The following is an 8,359-nucleotide window of genomic DNA, read 5'->3' on the forward strand; positions in this document are numbered from 1 at the left end:
CAAAAATGTGAAAAATTGTCATCAATGACCTTTTTTCCTTAAGACCAGATGTTGATAAGCTATAAACAGATCTTTCATAATAAAATATCAGAATTTGTTTTGTTTTCATTGACCAGATGGGATGGGACTAAAATATTAGTGATTCAAGATGAGATAATAACAGAATGATAAATTATTTAAATTATTAAACTTGGAAGCCATGAATGGCAGAGCTAGTTATTTTAAGTTATTTTCTAATGCCGTATGAGCAGTATAAGAGCAGAACACCAACGCGCTGCCAAACACCAGTTAATAGTTAGCTGCAGGATGTTTCTCCAACCTGCAAAACCGTCTCAATGGAACAGCTCCAGTTGTTAGCATAAGTTGTGACCTGTAATTTGGCAGTAATTAAGCAGTTGTACATGTCTGACTTTCAACAGAGGAATGGAAAAATGGAAATGATGGATAATGGAGTTGCTTGATTGCAGCAGTGGCTGTTAGCTGCTTGCTTGCTGCTGAGCCACTGCAGAGACAGCAGCCACTGGAATTCACATCTGTTGATCCCTGCAGGACTCCACTCAGATCAAAACTGTCTAGAGATGGTTAATGGTTTGACTTGTGTGTTACAGACAGGCAGGAGGCTCTGTTATCTGTAAGTGTAACTATGCTGTATATAAACAATCTGAATTAAGCAATTTTATCAGATTAAGCTAAAAGTCAAGTTTTAGTCAGTAACTTGAGTTTAAACCTCCAGACTAACATGCAGCAGATTGAAATACATTTTTCTGCATCTTAACAGTAAGCTCTATTAGTCAGAATTTACAGCAAACATGTATAAATCCTAGTTTTCTTGTCTCAGATTTTTTATTGATAGTCTAAAAATCTGAGATTCTGAGATTTTTAAATAATGATTAATATGTGTGTGCTTGTAAATCACCCTTTAAAAAGTCAACAACACTGCTGAAGAAACTAAAGTTTATATATTTGTAAAAAGTATTTGTAGTTGTAGAAAAAAAAAGTGAATTCAGCCTGTCACCTTGGTTGCAATTTTTGACATCTGTATAACATAATATAATAGAACACATAGAACAACATATATGAGAAAAAGAAATACGAAATATGTAAGAAAAAAAACAAAAAATAAAACCATGCATACTACAATATATAACAACAATGTAAATAATAGCAGGTTCTATGATGAACTATGACAGGTTTAGGGAAGATATAGGGATGACAACCACCAATGGTTCCCACAGATGGTCTCCTGGGTCAATAACTTTCGCAACCTATCATTAATTTGAAATGAAACTTTATTACTGGATAGCCCTTGAGATGAGCCATCTTGTTTTCGAGGGGGTCCAACATAAATACACAATACAATACAGTACAACAGTCATACGTACGTGCAGTTACATACAGTTAAGGCTCTCATACACCCAACTACCAACTCACAATTCCCATTAGCCTAGTACATGTCATGATGGCATCATGGCTGCCCTCCTCTCCCCTTATGTGGTTATTGTTTGTTTTCCCCTGTGTGTGATCCTCCATGTTTCTCCCCCACTCTTTGTTCTGTCTCTGATGATCTGGCCAACGTGGAACCCGCAGACACCGAAAATGACCCTCAGGGTTTTTTCTCTCCACCAAGCAGTTTCCTTGCAGGAGGTCCAGATGCTCCAAGGCATAATCATAATGGAGTCACTCCATCAGCTCTCGACTAATGTCTCTCACATGGAAGGACTACAGTTTAATCCTCCACAGCTTTCGCCAGTGCTTTCTGTGGTTGCCACGATTCCCTGTAAGAGAATTAATTTCTATTCTGTGTATCAATGGTAAATATGTCCCCCTCAAGGCTCTAGTAGTCAGACAAAACCAAATACCTGCCATTCCACTAGACACGCCCCTTGTAGTGCTAGCTCTTAATGGTAAAGTTCTAGCCCATATATCGCATGGAACTGTTCCATTACCTCTGTTGCTAGCCAGTAGTAACCATGAGCTCTTGAGTTTTCATGTCATGTCTTCCACTAATGCCCCAGTTATTTTGGCTACTTTGCCACAATCCTATCATTGATTGGTCCACAGGAAGGGTTAGCAGCTGGAGCAGTCACCGTCATTCCTCGTGTTTGAAATCAGCCCAGACAAACTGTACTAACATCCCCAGATCAAGCCCACCGGAACCTCCTGACATGTCAACTATGCCCCCCGCTTACCACTACCTGGCAGGGGTCTTTTGTAAAGAGAAGGCCCTAACCTTGCCACCTCACTGACCTTATGACTGTCAAATCGATCTGTTGCCCGGATCTCCATTGCTCACCAGCAGACTGTACAACTTATCCGCACCTGAACGTGAATACATGGAGCAGTATATCAGTGAATCCCTCAAGTCTGGTATAATCTGTCCCCTAGGTGCTGGCTTCTTTTTTGTGGCCAAGAAGGACAAGACGTTTAGGCACTGCATTGATTTCTGGGGGCTAAACAATATCACTGTGAAAAATAAGTACCCTTTGCCATTGATTAACTCTGCTTTTGAACCCTTACACGGTGCCAGAGTGTTTAACAAGCTGGGTCTTCGCAACGCTTACCACCTGGTCCGGATCAAGGAGGAGACGGGTGGAAAACAGTGTTCAACAACCCCTTTGGCCACTTCGAATACCTCATCATGTCTTTCGGACTCACAAATGCCACTGCTGTCTTCCAGGCCATGGTTAACGATGTTCTTGTATGTATTTGATTGTTTGTATTTGATTTGATGTATTTGTTTATGTAGCGGATATGAATAACTACGTTAAAATTTGGACTTTGCACTCGTTAAAGTAAAAGGGGCACCATTCTCCATTCAGGAAAAATTTTTATCTTAGATTATGACAGTGTTACAACATGTCATCATTCTAATCATTCTCACAATCTGTACCGTTTATCCTGTATACATTGATTTTGTTTCTCTCATGAAATAATATTCACAGACAACGACTTGGCGATAAGTGAAGCCTTTTTATTTAATTTATATGAAGTGAATATAAAGCAGAATAAGAAATATGGCATATAAATGAGGTTAAACCAAGGAAAAGGAACAAGGTAATGTAACTTGTACTCAGGTGATGTAAATGATTAATTATAGATGATAGTGGGGAGAGACGTGTGATCTTATGGAGCTGGGACGCTCGCTGAATAGTAAATTAATATTCCGCAATTTAATTAGAACATCGCTATACGACATCAACTCTGATCGTTAGAAGATGTTACTTTGCCTACTTTTGCCGACTTGAACAGACTTCTCCTGGGAGGTCCAGATCGTCGCTTTGCTCCAGTAGAGGGCTGCTGCGCATCTTCCAGACGAGGTGACCCACTGAAAGGCGGCGGAGGCAGGGATGATGGAGTCGGTGTGCGGCGGACTTTAACTGGCCTCAGGGTTCGCCTCAGCGAACCGGTAAAAGTCTTTGAACAAAGTCTTTAAGGGCAGGCTGCAGATGCCAACAATTTTGTACAGCAGATGTTGCCTTCAGATCCATGGCAGAGTTGACGGCGGATCGCGGAATGTCCTTCTTCAATTAAACTCGCAGTAGTAATCAAAAAAGTAGCCCCGTTGGCCTGACGGAGTTACTTCGGACTATTATCTCGAGCCTATTTGAGGTGAAATAAACAAATCGTCTTTGCTGACCAGAAACGGCGTTTAAAAACAAACGTTAAGAGATAAAAAAAAGAAAAGCTTAAAAAGTGGGACAAAAGTAAACTTTGGGTGAGCGAGGATGCCCGGGTGTCAGCGAGAATCGAAAGTGAAGAGTTGAAGAGCGGATCCGAAAAAGAAAAGAAAGTAAAAAGAAGAGCGCGAGGGCTGAGCTCTCACTTAGCTTTTATCTCGGAATTTTGGGATGTGCGAATAGGGGGCGGGGATTAGCGAGTCTTCGCTCCGAGCGATCGCGCATCTGGCATTCCTCTTTCTATAAAATACTTAATGTAATTTAGGAGACATCTGTTTCTCGGTACTTTATGACGAATTACGCGACCCAACCCGTCGTGTGTAAATTCACGTATCTCATCACCACTATGATCTCATCACAGTAAATTCAAACACCTGTTAAGAGATCTGAGAGGGCAATTTGTAACGTAACACATGACTCTGAAAGCCTTCTCGTTCAATTAGTTAAATGACCATACATAACATCACATTTATACCATGGGTTCTAACAACTTGGTGATTACTTGGATATATAACTACCATTTCATCTATCATTATACAATGAATACAAAACAAGATGTAACTACAAAGTTGGTTACGAGCTCACTAATAACTAAGACCACTAGATGGCAGTATAGCTCCATTACAACAAAGGGGAATAAAATGTACTTTAACTAACTCATTCAAATTGCATGAGATGAAAAGAATGGAAGGTGCTTCTATCTGTTCACTGAAGCATGGAGACAACCTCAACCCCAGTCACAAAGATTAGGGAAGAAAGGGAAATTTTAACTTACAACCTTGGTCCAAGTCATTCTGTCAGATGTTAATCACAACACAGGGTTATATGATGGCTTTACCCAATGTTCGACTTTTGTTCTCTCAGCAGGGGAGGCAATACGATGTTTGCTTGGTATTGCCTGGGTGATTCCAGGAGGTCATTCAGATGCCTTACATCCTGTGGTATGCTGATGGGGCCTTTTGGAGTGTTTTACCTTCCGCTGTATGTCAGGGTGGAGGGTGTCAGATACTGGCCCTTTCCCGTGGCTTCAAAGGCAGAGCGTGTTTGCAGACATCCCCAGGGAGTATAAGTTAAGTTAATTAACAGCCCCCTGTTGGATGTTTTGGGTTCGTAAAACAGTGTCTCTTGACGTGTCCCCCACTTGCATAGGGGAACTCGAGACCTAGAACTGACCCTTCAGAAAAGGGAATTACAGAGACCAGGCCAAGGCAGTCCACTACATTTACCTGGATGACATCCTCAAGTCGGTTGAGGAACACATAACCCATGTTCGCCAGGTGTTACAAAGCCTGCTGGAAAATAAGTTATATGTTAAAGCCAAGAAATGTCACTTTGATACATCCTGTAGGTCATTCCTGGGGTACATTGTTGAGAGTGGGCAGGTGAGGACAGACCCAGTGAAGGTGTCGTGGAATGGAATGGAATTTACGCAACTACAGTCTGGTGGTTGCACCCATGACTAGACTAACCTCTCTGTGCTGTATGTATGGTCTCCCACTACAGAGAAGTCCTTCAAGGACTTAAAGGATCGTTTCTCCTCAGTGCCCATCTTTGGCCAACCGGATCCTTATAGCCAGATCATTGTTGAAGTGGATGCTTGAGATGTCTGAGTCAGAGCAGTAGTCTCTCAGTGCTCTCTCAGTGCTCGGCAGGTGACGAACAGTTATATCCTTGTGCTTTCTTCCCCAGGAAACTGTCACCCCTGAGAACCCCTGTCTTTATGCTGTATAGATAAGGTGTACAGTTATATAAATATCTATTTTTCTTTTATAAAGAAGTATTTTATGGAGCTAATTTATTCCCTCATTCTGGGGAAGATGAACTGGTGCGGGAGGAGTTGTGTTTTAGGTTTTGTGATGATGATGTCGGTAATCAAGAGCTGCTCGCTGTTAAATTGGCGTCGGAGGAATGGAGACAATGGCTGGAGGGGGCGGAAACACCTGTAGTGGTCTGGACCATAAAAACCTCCAATACATCCAGTCGGCCAAGCACCTCAACTCTCATCAGGCTTAGTGGGCCTAATTCTTCGGTTGGTTCAACTTCTCCCTCACCTACTGTCCAGGTAGCAAGAACATTAAGCCAGATGCCCTCTCAAGGCAGTTTGGTCCAATAGAAGAGGAACCAGACCCACCTGACACTATCCTGCTGACTTCCTGTTTGGTGGTGTCTTTGACCTGGGAAGTTGAATCTGTGGTAAGACGAGCTCTCGACTCTAACCCGGTGATCCCTGTGGTGGTCCAACAGGTTGTTTGTCCCAGGTTCTCCAGTGGGGTCACTCCTCTGGATTCTTGTGCCACCCAGGAGTCGCAAGGACCCTGTCCCTCATCCAGAGGCACTTCTGGTGGCCTACCATGTCGGTTGACACCCGTGAGTATGGCAAGGCATGCACCATCTGCACCAGAGGTAAAGCCTCTCATAGCCCCTCAGCTGGTCTCCTCCATCCTGTCCCAGTGCCCGGACACCCATGGTCCCACATTGCCTTGGACTTTGTGACTGGACTACCCCTCTCTGACGGTAATAGATCTATATAAAAATAAAAGTGCATTTCTCCTAATTAAGGTCAAAATACAACACCTCACTGCTACATAAACAAGCGTTGGTCAAAATCCCCTACAATGATCTGCTGTGATATCGTCATAAGCAGCCTCCACTGCAGCAAGCAGAGAGCTTGAGTTCTGAGTGCAATGCTCATACACCCTCCACCTCCATGCCGGACAGAATTACTCAACTGTATTGAGAAATGGAGAATATGGTGGAAGGAACACCATCAGCATCCTTTGGTGGGCAGCAAACCATTTTGTGATGAGCTTGCCACGGCGAAAGCTCACCTTATCCCACACAACCACAAAATTTGGCAAGTCAGACCTTACAAAATTGCTCTCACTCTCAGGGATAAGATCTCCATAGAGGCTGTCCGAGCATGTCAGGACTTTCTGGGTGTTATATGGGCAAATTGTGGAGATGTGTGTGCTATGTGTGCTGATATTGCAGCACACATAGTGATATTGCCCCCCCCAATTGACCTGGCACATCCACTGTGGCCTTTCTCAGCCACATCTCCTTTCTTTGGCAAGATTTAAACAAGTCTCATCCAAAAACACAAAGATGTGAGGGATCTCACGTTCTTCCAGCTCCATTATGCAATACAGAAAACAGAATATCAAATTTGTTTTACGATAGAATCATACAGTCATGACAAGTTGTTCGGTAACACTTTCTATATATACATCTATAATGCATAATGGTGGCATTCATAATGAATTACAATACATTATAATGCAGAAAGTTGTTTTAATGACCTGTTTTGCCATAACTGTGAGAGTTTATGAACAGGAATTGGGTGCCACACTCCTTCCTACACTGTGAAAATGGAAACCCAAAAAATGGAGCTCAAATGGATCCAACATAAGCCAATCTTGGCTTATGTTGGATCCATATTACAGTGAGAAAAATGCGACATAGTAACAGAATCTTCTGTCACAACATAGTAACAGAATCTCTTGTTTCTATGTTGCATTTTTCTCACCTCAGATGTTTTCAGAAACACGTTTTAACTTACTGTTTAACTGTAATATGAGATCCAGCAGGCCACCTTTTTTAAGCTAACCCATTGGAGACCTATAATAACTGGAGTCACATATTGGGGGTTTTCCCTATTTTTATAACACCTGCCAGCATTAAGTATTACCTGATGGGTTACACTGTTCTGACTCATACTATTCATGTAGAACCTCACTGCCCCTCCCTTACACCACTACCTGTGGGCCTGCTCTTAAATTACCTCTTTTGCTTTTGTAAGAGTTAAAGGAGTTATCATTTTACCAATAGTTCAGGGCCCTTTTCAAAACCATGTTATTTTGTTTTGAATGAAACAATTGAGGCAACACATGATTTGTTGTCTAAAGTGATTGATCTGCTTTATTCCCTCTCTAACTTTAACCATACCATATCCAGCTGAACAATGTTTTTTTTTTATTTGTAGTAGTTTCTCCTTCTTAATTTTCATCTCATAATCACTGTAAGAAATTATTTCACCTCTAAAACACGTCCTCGGGGTCACACATCAGGAGTCTTATTTACACTATGAAAAAAATATTTTTTCTTTGAAATAAATTCCAAAAGCCTCATTTGGAAATAACTGGTTATTGAACACCATGGGGAACAACTTTTTCTTTAAAGCACTGAATCACATAAGCAGACCAGGAAGACATACATTTTGTATAGTGGAGTGGTCCAGTGTAGGATTCAGCCAAGAGTTAAAATCCCATTTTAGAATAAGAAAATGTGAGGATATATCTGGTTAAGTGGAAAACAAAGTTTAAAAAAAGGCATCAACATCTCAGTTTGGTTGGTGTTTACATTCCACTACAGACCAACACGCAGGAAGCACAGTACATGCTTGTTGATCAGGTACTGTGTGTGGAACAGACATACTCAGACCCCCAAGTTTTTGTCTTTGGCTGTTTTAAAAGAGGTAACCTCAGCAATGAACTCCCAAAATGCAGACAGTTTATTAAATGTGTGAGGAGAACGTTTTGGAGAATTGTTAAACAACATTTAGTGGTGCCTATCACGCCATCTGTCGCACTGCACTGGGACACTCTGAATATGTCGTGGTCTACTTGATTCCTGCAAAAATTAGTGCTCTATAAAGCTTTCGTGAGGACATCTAAGAAGTGGAC

This window comes from Plectropomus leopardus, chromosome 22 (genome assembly GCF_008729295.1).
Source record: "Plectropomus leopardus isolate mb chromosome 22, YSFRI_Pleo_2.0, whole genome shotgun sequence".
NCBI classification, from domain to species: domain Eukaryota; kingdom Metazoa; phylum Chordata; class Actinopteri; order Perciformes; family Serranidae; genus Plectropomus; species Plectropomus leopardus.